Source organism: Choloepus didactylus, chromosome X, assembly GCF_015220235.1.
Source record: "Choloepus didactylus isolate mChoDid1 chromosome X, mChoDid1.pri, whole genome shotgun sequence".
NCBI lineage: Eukaryota > Metazoa > Chordata > Mammalia > Pilosa > Megalonychidae > Choloepus > Choloepus didactylus.
Window position 1 is genome coordinate 9,982,419 of NC_051334.1, and position 13,554 is coordinate 9,995,972.

Consider the following 13,554-nt stretch of genomic DNA (forward strand, 5'->3'; position numbering starts at 1 on the left):
CAAGGGCTTTAGAAGTGACCCAGGCAAGTGAAGGCCCCTAAAGCTGAAGATTCTTTAGCTTCACAGTAAATCCTCCTCTGGTGATGAAGGTCTCCCAGCACTGACCCACACCTGGCACAGGGAGGAAGGGGCAATGTTATTTATGACCTAGTTTGGAAGCCACGTACCCCCATTCTCCCATATTTTATCGGTCACATGGACCAGCCCTGATACACTGTGGAAGAGAACTATACAAAGGCAGGGTTTCAAGAAGATAAGGATGATGCACGCCATCTTGGAAGCTGGGTACCACACTGAATGATCTCAGACTAGTTAACCTCTTTGTGCATCATGGAATTTTGAGCACCATTTTGTTCACTATTATTATTGTAGATTGATTTATATAAAATTAATTCTCCTGAACCCAATCCTCTTAAGGGTAGTCTGTCTAATAAGCAAGAAGCAAAACACAAAAGACGATAGAGTAGGTTCTTTTGTATATAAAGTTCAAAAACAAGCAAAATGAAACAGTATTGGGTAGTGATGCATAGATCAGTGATAAAACTATAAAGCAAAACATGGAAGTGGTAACCATAAAAACCAGGTGAGGGCTTACTTCTAAAAGGGAGGGAGGCAGTGTGACTGGAAAGGTGGGTGGGAGGGGATTTGCAGCCATGGCAATGTCCTCTGTTTTAACTCAGTTGGTTACACAAGTGTTTGCTTTATAAAGAGTCATTAAGTTGTACATTTATGTTTAGGCACTTTTCTGTATGTGTGCTATATGTCAATTTAGAATCTACTGGTTAAAAACAAAACAAAACAAAACAAAACCTTGGGGAGGGGCCTGCCAATGTGATTTTTGGACAGGGAGTTTGGCAGTTTCCAAGTAAACATTTCTACTCTCCAACGTTATGATCCTTGAAAGAATCTTTTTCAGCAGAGACAGCTGAAGGGGAGTGCCTTTTGAAGTATTTCCTAATGACTGCCAAGAGTTCCCTTCATACGACCTGTACATATAATGGGAAGAGGTGGTAAAATCGCACCATGGGAAGTCCACCTGTTTGGGAACGCTACGTTTAGGAATGAGTTTGCCAGAATGGTTCACTGGTGCCATCAAGGAAAAGATGGTTGGATTGTTTCACCAAATGAGAACTCTGTTGGTATACAGAGGGGGTCCCAGGGCAGAGTACAGTCTGGCCATGAAGAACTTGGACTCTGAAATCAGGCTGCCCGGATCTGAATCCTGTCTCTGCCGCTTACCAGCTGTGTGACTCGGGGAAAGTTACTTAACCTCTCTGCAGCTCACCTCAGTAAGCTAACTATAGGTTCCTCGGCCCCCAAGTCTTCCATTCTAGGTCCCATACTAGGTCCCCATCACCACCACCACACACACAGACACCTATATGTTCTTCCTCACATACAGCAGTGCACACAGTCAGCGAAGGGGTCCTGCCTGAGGACTCAACCACGAAAGGCCAGGATTTGGGCCCATGTGATCGATCCACCAAGAGAAAGGAGAAATAAAGAGGTGACTCACCAGCGCCCTTTAATATGGCACTGTTGAATCCTCTGGCATATGGCTTACATTTGACATTAAGCTGGGTGATCTGGAAAACCACCTGATCCACTTGGCACCATTAAATCCATCTTTCCTGTCTACTGCTGTCTTCCCATCTCCAGCTCAATCTGGTAGATTCTTCCCGCTCAGACACTGGCGTTCCCAGAGGCAGCCCTCACCTCTGGTTCAGGTAGAAGTCAAACTGGGAAACCCTTAGCCCAGTGGTTCTCCACTGGAATGATTTGGCAATGTCTGGAGACATGTTTTATTGTCAGGACTGATGCAATGCTACTGGCATCTAGTGGGTAGAGGCCAGAGACCTACTAAAAACCTTACAATGTACAGGACAGCCCCCTACAACAAAGAATTTTACAGCCTAAAATGTCAGTAATGCTGTGGTTGAGAAGCCCCTAGGCCAAATTCCTTTAAAGACCCGAAGCCCCTCAACACTCTCCGTATAATCAACGGCCTTTCCTTTTTTCATGTCTGCTAATGAGATCAACAAATGGAGACTTGGAATGAACTTAAGTCATGCCAAAATCTGTGGACATCTTTTCTAGAAGACAATTTATACATATTACGACAGATAGGAATTTGGCAAGCATCACATATTCTGTGAGAAATCTGTCTAGAAATTGCACTTTCCAGCTGTTTTAATGGTGCCATTAGAGTCTAGACCGAGACTTGCCATGAATGTGCCTTGAATGAGGTAGCAGTCATGGCTGGATATCCACTGCTAATCGTGTCTTCCCTGGAGGAGATAATAAAAGACATCAGAACACCTCCCTGCTTTGAACCAACTGCTCTTTTGTGTCCAATGAGCTTGACTACAGCTAGGGGAAGATCCTTCTCGTCATCCCTCAAGAAAGGGGAATTCAGACAGTCTCAATAATACTCAGATACTTAAGGGGACTGAGACCAGTGGTGAAAATGGCAGAATGAGGAGACAAAGAGGTGGTAGAAAAACACTCCCCAATAGACCTTTCAGCAGGGATTGAAATCTTTATAATCAGCATTGCCCAATATGATAGCCACTGGCCACATATAGCTAGGGAGCCCTTGCAATGTGGTGAGTTTGACTGAATAACTGAATTTTTAATTTTATTTCATTTTAATCAATATACATTTAAGTAGCCACGTGTCTGGTGGCTGCCGTATGGGACAGCACAGGTATAGGGTGTGTCTTGGTGTCCTCAAACTTATTCGACACTGTTAATGAATAATCAAAAGAAGGGAAGTTACCTGTGATTAGGGGTAATCTCTGTTTTTCTACATGCATGCTCTGAGCTGATTTTAGCACTTTTGAAACCATTCCAGCTGGAAGGCCTACATTGGAAAGGTAGATGTGAATATGTTCATACAGCAAGAAGTCCTGTCCCTACCTCCCCACAGTTGGCCATGCTATACAAGCCAGAAATGAACTTGTCATTTATCCACTCAGAGCCTTCCACACAGAAACCATATCTCCTTGAGAAAATGCTACTCTCTTGTTTCAGGCAACACTGCCACTAGGAAATATTTATGTCTATCATAAATCCCTCAGCATTTTCTTTCCTGGATGAAATAATCCTGCCTCCACGTCCCTTCCACTCTGGACCTATTTTTATAATTCAGAGTTAACCCATATCAGAGAGCACTCTTTGACCATCTTGTAGGATCACTAGCACCAATGGGCGCTTTTAAGGACAAGGGGGCTTCTTGGGGCCTCTTCTCTGTCTGCACCCTCTTTCCTATGTCATCTTGTCCAGACTTGTGGCTTTGATTGTCATCTCACTTGGCATCCAAACTTAGAATGTCCAAAACCAAACAACTGACGTTCTTTGCAGGCTTGTTCCTCCTTCCACCTTCTCCATTTCAGTAAATGGCAACTTCTTCTAACTTCTTCCCAAGCCAAAAACCTTGGCGTGCTTCACAACTACTCTTTTTCTCACATCCTGTGGTTGGCTGAATAATGGTTCCCCCAAAATATCCAGGTCCTAATGTCTGGAACTGATGAATGCTACCTTATATGGCAAAAAGGGCTTTGCAGATGTGATGAAGTTAAGGATCTTGAGATGGGGAGATTATTCTGGATTATCTGGGTAGGCCCCAAATGTAATCACAGGTTTCCTTAGAAGAGGGAGGCAAAGGGAGACTGGACTGTAGAAGAGGAGAAGGTGATGTGACCTCAGAGGCAGAGATGAGAGAGATGCAGCCACAAGCCAAGGAGGGCCAGCAGCTACCAGAAGCTGCAAGAAGCAAGAAAGAGGATTCCTCCAGAAGGAGCCTGCCCTGCCCACACCTTGAGTTTTATTCCCATCAGCCTCATTTCGGACTTCTGGCCTACAGATATGTAAGAGAACAAATTTCTGTTGTTGTAAGCCACTAAATTTGTGACAATTTGTTACAGCGGCAATAGAAAATGAATCCACTCCCCATAGCTGATCTATCAGAAAACCCTATGGGCTCTCTCCTGAATTACTGGACTCTTATCATATATCAAACTCTATCTTCCCCTAATGTCTAATATCTACATGGAAGTCAGAGGGATTATTTTGAAGTATAAGTCAAATTGTGCCTCGCCTCTCCTCAAACATTCCAGTAGATTCCTATCTCACTCAGAACAAAACCCAAAGTCCTTACCATGGCATATAAGGCTCCACATGATTTGAACCCTGGATATTTTTCCGACTCCCCCTATTCTTCTTTCCCTCAGGCATTCAGTGCCAGCTACAGGCCTCCTTGCTGTTCACTGAATTGCTAGGCATGTTGCCACTGAGACCAGACCGTGGCAATTGCTGTTTTCCTCCCTGGAATTCTTTTCCCCATAAATCTACATGGGGGAGGTGGCACGATTCTTTACTCAAATAGCACCTTCCCGGTGAGGCTGTCCATAGGGGCAGGGAATTTTGGGGGTTTTGTTTGTTGCTATATCCTCAGTGCCTGGAACAGTGCTTGATATTTGGCAGGTACTCAAATATTTGTTGAATAAATGAATGGATGGCATCTTATCGACATCCCCACATATTTCCCAACCCTTCTAAAATGAGAGGAAAAGATAGTGAAAGAGAGGAGAGAAAAGAAGAGGTAATGAAAAAGAGTACATGACAATTTCCTGACCCTAAGGAAACTGGGCAGACTTCTTTAATCAGATCATTTCCTATTGATGGATGTATGTCTCCCCATTCTCCTTTCTCATAATAGGGATCACAATATCCCAGGGATTCCAGCGTTCCCTTCCTGCTACCCAAATCTGGTGTGAAGAACCAAAAAGCATGCATCTGTACTGAATTATTTTCTCTCCTTGTGCTGAAAACTCTGATTTCCAAAGGCAAGACTCAGAACCTTCCCGCTATGCAAGCAGACTTCAGCTTTCTCTCCTTGCTGCCAGCCACAGTGTCTTCAATCCATCCTCACTTCTGCTCACCAACAGCAGCAAAATTGAACTGAGGTGCGGCATCAGGCCATGGTCCAGGGGGCCCCAGTGGCTAGGCCCACAGATGGTGAGGGGCTGCTGGCGAAAGACGGTATGTCTGTGAAGTGCTGCAACCTCAGCTGAAGCTCCTGTGGAAGCAACCTCTCTCCTGGGTCCAAGGGCACAGATTCAGAGCCACAGGGAAAGTTCTGGGAGAAGGAAGGAGCTTTTAGAGTAAAAGAAAGGAGAGCACGGGATGGGGTCTACTGGGCTGCCACCCCTGCTCAGACCCCAGCTACTATTCTGTCTACAAATGCCGATGACCACCCAGTGCTAGATAAGGACTCAATTCTGCAGTTATGGAAACTCCTATAGCATCCGTGGAAACCCCTGTGGCAACTGTGATGGCTCCAGCAACCTCACCACCTGGCTACCGCACCTTCAACCTGCTTTGCTCCCGTTGCTCTACCACTGAGGAAAAAACAATTCCCTCCCTTCTTCCTTCCTCCTTCCCCCCAGGCCTAAAGTTCCCATCTTCTTCTTGCCAGAGAAAAGAAGTCAAGAGCTCCTTCTGTAGCAGGGAGGGCTCATTTGTACTTTGCAAAGGACCCTGAATTTTGCTGGTGATGCCAATATATCAAAGTGATCTTTCTGAAATACAAATTGGACAATGCTTCCCCCTGCTTAAAACACTTCTCCAGTTCCCCTGAACACTCCAAGCTGTCTTATGTCTCTGTGCCTTTGATCAAATGGTTGCCTCCATCTGGAATGTCCTTCCTCCACTTTGTTCAACTAATGAACTGCTATTTGCTTTTCAAATCACACTAAGAAGTCACATCCCCAGGCAGCCCTCTGTGATTGCCTCCCCAATCCCACCCAAGAGCAACACTTCCTCTGGGCTACCTGTGTCTTATTAATGCTTCTATACTGTAGTCCTCACAAAATATTAGTTTGTTTTTAATTGTCTGTCTGTTGAGGGCAGTACCTGTGTCTTATTCACATTTCTATTTCTGATGTTTAAAAAATGCCTGGCATGTAACAGGTACCAAACGTCTTCTTTAAAAAGCTGAACTGAAATGCCAAGGACTTTCTTTATATATTTACATAATGATGAACCAGTCATGGAGAGGGAAAGTTGATTGTTTGTTGTTTAACTATTACTACAATTTGACCTATGACCGCATGAAAACTCAGAATTATACAACCCAAACTTTGGTATTGGATGTGATCTAGCCCAGTGCCTCTCCAACCTTAACGCTCATAGGAATCACCTGGGCATTTGTGAAAATGCAGACTGATTCAGGGCCCACGATTCTGCAGGTCTAACCAGCTCACAGGTGATGCCCATAATTTTGGATCGCCAACCATCTTCGGAGTATCAAGAGCCAAGAGCCTAATCCCCCTGCTAATCCAATGCTTGAATTAGAGCTACAACATTTGGACAACTGGTCAGGAGGAAACAAATGTGAAAGTGAGCTTTGCTGAATTTTTCTAGGACAGGGATTCTCAAATTTTAGAGTGCATCAGAATCCCATGGAGGGCTTGTTACAACACAGATTGTTTGGTTCCACGCCCAGTGTTCCTGATTCAGGAGGCCTGGGGTGGGGCCAGAGGATTTGCTTTCTTTATAAATTCCCAGGTGAGGCTGGAGCTGCTTGGTCCAGGCACCACACTTTGGGAATAACTGTTCTAAGTGTCACCCTGAAACCAAGGTTATCAATGAACAATTTAGTCATATTGCCAGAGGCCAGCCAGGCACATAGGTGATATTAGACTATCAAAGTGCAGCACCTTGGAACTACCTGCCACGTGAGAGTTAGTTGGTGGCCCATGTTAGAGATGCTTCCCACATTGGTAAGGTGGAAAGAACACCGAACCAGGAGAGAAAAGACCTGGCTTCCAGTTCCCATCTTGAACCTGTGATTTACATCCCCATGGGCAACCATTGAACCTCCCCGTGCTTCAATTTTTCCATCTACAAAATATCTTCAAGACTCAGCTAAAGCAAGCCCTGCTCTACAGGCCCACCGGAGCCCCCCTGGCAATTCTGACCTCCAACTTAACTGACCTTTACCCTTGAGCTATCAAACAGTGGGTCTTTATATCTAACACATCAACAAGACTCCGAGTTCCCTGAGGGCAGGGATAAGTTTTAATTATATTGATTCTCAAGCAATTAGAGATACCTCTGGCGCAGAGCAGGTTACTTGTTAAATGTTTACTGTTGAATGTATAAAAGTAATAAACCCTGGGCTCCAAATAGCCCTTTAGGACCTGGCTTTATGCTAATTTGCTCATTTTAAGCTGCTTTGAAGTATCATTAGAATAGAAAGCCTCACCAAATAACGCTAGGAATGAAAGACACATAATTCAGTGCTTAATCTCCAGGGAAGAGTACATGGGCAGGCCACTAAACTATAAATGATTTTTTTAAAATTTTCAGATTTAATGATACTTAGAATTATTTTTGTAGGTAAGTCTTTTTACTGCTGCTTTTTATCATGAACTTTATTGAGGAAAGCTTTCCTACAGGGCCTTGCTTTTATAAATAAACTGGGTCTTTTATTACTGTAAAAGTTTTTGTTAATTAAAAAAATCCCTTTTCAGACTTAAATGTTTGACTTCTAGATTTTAAAAGTAATTTTCTCTTCGTTGGAATCAGTTTGTTGGTTAATAGAATAACAAACCCATATTTCCCTTTTTTAACCCAGTTCTAGCCATGTGACTTTGGGTGCCTCATGGATAAAACAATTCCTATCTTACAGCTTTTGTAAGAAATATATGAATTAATATATGCCTTTATAAGAATGCCTGACATATAATAAGCCCTAATAAATATTAGCAATTATCAGTTATCGTTGTTTTAAGGCTGAGTAAGATGAACACAATTACAGGGGGTGCATACTCTAACTATAACCAGAGGCTACGTTTGACCCCATCCAGACCATGAGCCCAGCAAGGGTCTTATTTGGGTGGTTCTCATGAGAACACACACAGAGAGGGTCCCATTGCATAATTCAGAGGGCAGGTGTGGTAGTTTGGAGCTGTTATGTACCCCAGAAAATGCCATGCTCTTTTAATCCTTTCTTGCAGGTGCAGACCTATTATGGGTGGAACTTTTTGATTAGGTTGTTTCAATTGAGATGTGACCCACCCAATTCAAGGTGGGTTTAATCCTTTACTGGAGTCCTTTATGCAGATAAAAGACAGAAGAAGCTGAGAGAGCTTAGAGACAAATGCCCAGAGAAGTTTAGAGAGAGCTTAGAGAAAAAGCCCTGAAGGAGCTGAGAGAGTCACTGAAGCCAGAAACTGAAAGCAACGAAACCCAGGAGAGAAGGACCAGCAGAGGCCGATCATGTGCCTTCCCATGTGACAGAGGTCTACCAGATGCCAACAGTGTTTCTTCAGAAAAGGTATTCTCCTGTTGATGCCTTAATTTGGACATTTTCACAGCCTTAAACTGTAAATTTGTAAACTAATAAATCCCCATTGTAAAAGCCAACCCATTTCTGGTATATTGCATTTCAGCAGCTTTAGCAAACCAAAACAGCAGGTCACTGGTTTTGTTCATCTGTTTTCCAACATAAAAATTCAAGTATTGATTAATATCCCTCATTTGAATTCACCCCAAATTTTCCTGATGCCTCTTTGCTCACTACATGGTAGAGGCCACCAGTTACCAGAGTTGTCCGCCGAGTGGGGAAGGTGCAGGTGAGAAGAGGGAAGACGGTCAGGAGGCCAGGCTGGGCAAAGTGGAATTAAGGACAGAAGGGGGTGGTTTCAGTTACCCTAATAGTCAGTCTGAGCCCCACAGATGAAGGCAAATTAGGTGGCCTTGACTGCCTGCAGGTTGGGGCTTTGGCTATGCATGTCCTCTTAAGAGTGGTTGGCTTTTGTTGTTAGGAACACTGCCTCTGTGTGGTTGCATGGCTTAAGACAGAAAACAGTTGCCAGAGAGTACACAGGCAGGCAAAGGAAGGAAAACCAGCTAGAAGCACAGAGTGCCTAAAGATGCTATATTGAGCAAGCCAGGTCTCTTTTCCTGGCTCAAGGAGTTGCCATGGTGGATAACTGAGACTGTGAAGAAGAAATGAAGCTAATGGAAAAACAGGGATGGAGGCCCAGGGGAGAAAAAAGCTATCAAAATAGAGAAGGCTGCCCCACAAGCTGTCCAATTAGGACCTGGGCAATCCCAGGCCAGCCTGCTAGACGAGGAGAGACACATGGCCCAGTCGCACCCAACAGCCCAGCTGACAGCCAGGAAACCTCCAGAAGCAGAGCTGCCCAGCTGACCTGCAGCTGCCTGAGGGAACCCAAGTGAAACCAGATGAACTGCCCAGCTAAGCCCAGCCTAGATTTTAACCCAAAGAATCACGAGCTAAGCATCTGGTTGTTATTTTCAAACATTAAATTCTTGGGCATTTGTTAGGGAACAACCGATAACTGGTAACAGGGAACAATTGTGTTAATTTGAATATGGACTAGATACTATATAATATCAGAAAGTTACTAATTTTCTTAAGTGTGATAATAGTATTGTGATTATATAAAAGCATGTCCTTGTTTTTAGGAGATACAGGGGTGATGGGTGATGTGGCTTTCTTTCAAGGGATCCAGCCAAACAATATATAGATAGGTAGATTGATAAATTGATAAAGCAAATATGACAAAATGCTATCAATTGTTGACTCTAAATCATGGCTATACGGGGGATCATTGCACTACTTTTTTCAACTTTTCTGTATGTTTCAAAAATTTCACAGTAAAACATTGGGAAAGAAAACAAAACAAAACAAAATACACCCATACCAAACATTAAATATGTATTTATATATCTTTAAATGGAAGCTTTTTTATAATATGATTTTGAACTTATTTGGTTATGAGTAATCATTTAATTAGCCATTGCCTATAATTTCTTGGCTAGTCTCATGAACATTCAGGAACTCTCATGAAGAACAAAATCCACTTACAGATTGCTTTCAAATATATAGAACTTTTTATAAAATTTATGATCACTTATGAATTTAATGAATATCAAATTCAGGATTACTGAATTTAACAATGAGTGAATCAGGCACAATATTAATTTTTGCAGCCATTTCATTGAACATTTATTAATTTTGACTTGGCAGTTTTATTTCTGCAGTTCGGAGTGAGTAATTTTCCCCCAGTCCTCAAATGCTTTCATAGGCTCTGAATGAAATGATTAAGGGACGAAATGGCCCTGCAGTGCCCTAAAACCAATTCAGCTCTGTCAAATAAAAAAACTTTATTCGAAAGGATTATTGCAAGGGGGGGGAGAAGGATTATTGCAAATGGGGGAATGCTCTGACCATAAAATCTACAAGCATCTCAAGGGTTAGGCTAAATGGGGTTTTCTTTTATAGAGGGGTGTGCTGGTTTGAATCTGTTATGTACCCCATAAAAGAAGATGTTCTTTTAATCCACTCTTGTGGGGGCAGACCTATTGTGGGTGAGATCTTTTGATTAGGTTGTTTCCATGGAGACACGACCTTGCCCATTCAAGGTGGATCTTAAGAGTCCTTAAGAGAGACAGAAATGCCCCAGGAGAAATAAGCTCAAAGCCAATACAGACCCAGATGCTTGGAGAAGCTGAGAGAGACATTTTTCAGAGAAGCTAAGCTATGTAATCCAGAGCTAGTCCCCAGGAGAAGCAAGCAGGGACCCACAGGAGCTGAGACAGAAGCCCAGAGACATTTTGGAGAAAGCCACTGAACTGAGAAGCTAAACCCAGGAGAGAAGGTTCAGCAGAGCCAGCCATGAGCCTCCCCATGTGACAGAGGAGCCCCAGATGGCACTGGCCTTTCTTCAGTGATGGTACCCTCTTGTTGATGCCTCAGTTTGGACACTTTTATGGCCTTAGAACTGTAAATTTGTGAACTAATAAACCCCCATTGTAAAAGCCAATCCATTTCTGTTATTTTGCATTCCAGAAGCTTTAGCAAACTGGAACAGATTTTGGTACTAGAGAAGTGGAGTGCTGCAATTTGCAAATACCAAAAATGCTGAAATGGCTTTACAAATGGGTAAGGGGAAGATTCTGGAAGAATTGTAATATGTTTGATAGAAAAGGCCTAGGATGCTTTGAAGGGACTGTTGGTAGAAATATGGACTCTAAAGATACTTCTGATGAGGCCCGTGCTTGTTTGAATCTGTTACATACCCCATAAAAGACCATGTTCTTTTAATCCACTTTTGTGGAGGCAGACCTATTATAGGTGGGACCTTTTGATTAGATTATTTCCATGGAGATGTGACCCTGCCCATTCAAGGTGGGTCTTGATTAGTTAATTGGAGTCCTTAAGAGAGCTCAGTAGGGGAGAGAGAGCTCAGAGCCAACACAGACCCAGATGTTTGGAGATGCTAAGCTAAGAGATGAAGCCCAGAGTTTGCCCTGGAGAAGTTAAGTGAGAACCCACAGATGCTTAAGGAGAAGATCACTGGAATCAGAAGCTGAAAGCAATGCAACCAGGGAGCAAAGGACCAGTAGACGCCAGCCACGTGCCTTCCCAGCTGACAGAAGTGTTCCAGACGCCATCGGCCTTTTTCTCAGAGAAGGTATCTACCTCTTGATGCCTTAATTTGGATATTTTCATGGCCTTAGAACTTGAAATTTGTGAACTAATAAACCCCCATTGTAAAAGCCAATCCATTTCTGGTATATTGCTTTTTGGCAGCTTTAGCAAACTGGAAAAAGTAGTGTAAACAAGGCTAGAAAGAACTGGATGTGGGGAAGTAGGGAAGTGGGATGAAAGGGTGGTGTGATCAGATAGTAAATCGGAGAATGTTTTATACTGAAGTCAGCCTATTATCTGGGAGAGGCCTCTTAGGAGGAGCTGTTCAGGCTGAGGGTGGGCTAAAGTTCAGGGACCTGGAGGAAGGAGAGAGTCTTAACCAAAGTTTGATTAATGGACATTTTGTTCTAACTGATCAGTAGGGACAAGCAGTTCAGCTAATCATTTATGAGACAAAGAAGGGAAATTTGGAAGGCCTATGTTTGGCTTTGTCATGGGTAAACATGAGAGCATCTATAAGTCTTATTTAAATCATAGGAGGAAAGGTGGTTCTCGCAGTGAGCTGTTTTCCAGAACACAAAGGGTAGGGGGACTTCTTAATCTTTGCTTTTTTCCAGGATCACAGGGCTTGGGTAAAGTTCAACACTGTCCTTAATCAACTGTGAGGAGAAGCCATGTACCTCAGTTGATAGAGGCATTAGAGGGAGAAACTTGGAATGTGGTCTTGGGAGTCAGAGAGACCTAAGTTCAAAACCCAGTTTTGCCATTTTCAAGAAGTCACTTAACCACTCCAAGCCTCAATTTCCTTATGTCTCAATTTCCTTATGATGACAGAATGAGAGAATGACCTGAAAGAGTCTGGCATATCCTTGGCCCCTGTGGCTTCCATTTCCTTCAAATCAGATGTCTGCCCAGGAGGAAAGAGCCAGCCCCAGAGAGGCCACAGCAGAAGTAGCTAGAGCACAACCACTTAATTAACCCCATCACCACCAGAGTTGCCACTAATCCATGTGATGTCTTTGTGCAAATTAGAAAAAGTTGCCCCTTCCCTGAAATACTTTACCTTCCACAAGGTGGAAAATTGCTGAAATATACTGATTTATTACCATCTGCTGGGAATCACCATATTAAACATGCAATTAATGATATGTACCTTGTAAATTATAGATGGAATTAGTGCCTACTTTTTCGTGGTAAAGCCTAGATGTTCAAAGTTGGAATATATTATTTTTTAAATATATATATATATATATATATATATATATATATATATATATATATTCAAGGGTGAAGTTTCATTCATGTTTGTTCTCTGAGCAGCTGGGAAATTATAAAAAGCTCAATCTCAAAAAAAATAAGAGATTTGTAGTATTAAATGCAAAAGAATGAAAAAGCAAAATCTATAAGGGAAAATATATACCCTGTACCTGTCCTAAAATTATTTCTTCTTGGAGTTATCTTGGGCACGGCCAGGCAATGGTGTCTGGTTTTATTTTTAACCTTGCTGGAAAGCACATTTTAGTCTTCCTTTGTATTAACCTGTGATCATTCATAAAAATCAACAGAGAGCAGCCTCTGGGCAACTGTAACTGAGAAATTAAGAATTAACAAATGATTATGATTACTGAATCATTATATAGATGTTTTTTCTTTCTATATTGTAGAATAGGCAAAAGTTAATACCTGAAATTATTGAATCTCAACTAGTCTAACCCTTGTGTATACTTACTATTATAATGGTTGTTCTAGCTTAGTCTCAGCCCTTTTACAGTTACTATTATAATGGTTATTTGAGCCTGGTCTCACCCTTGTGTGTACTTACTATTGTAATGGTAACAACTCCATTCCCCTTGTTTGAATCCATAAAACCTGTACTCCTTAGACTCAGGGAGACAGATTTCGGGGCTGATAGGCCATCTGATCTGCTTCGCGCATAGCATTAAACTCTTTCTCTCTTTGAAACCCCAGTGTCAGATTGGCTGTTATGCACATAGGGCAGAGAACCCACTGCTTTTGTCCAGTATCAATAGTACAGCAGTTTTCCAAAGTAGCTAAACATCAGAATCAGATAGAAAACTATAAAA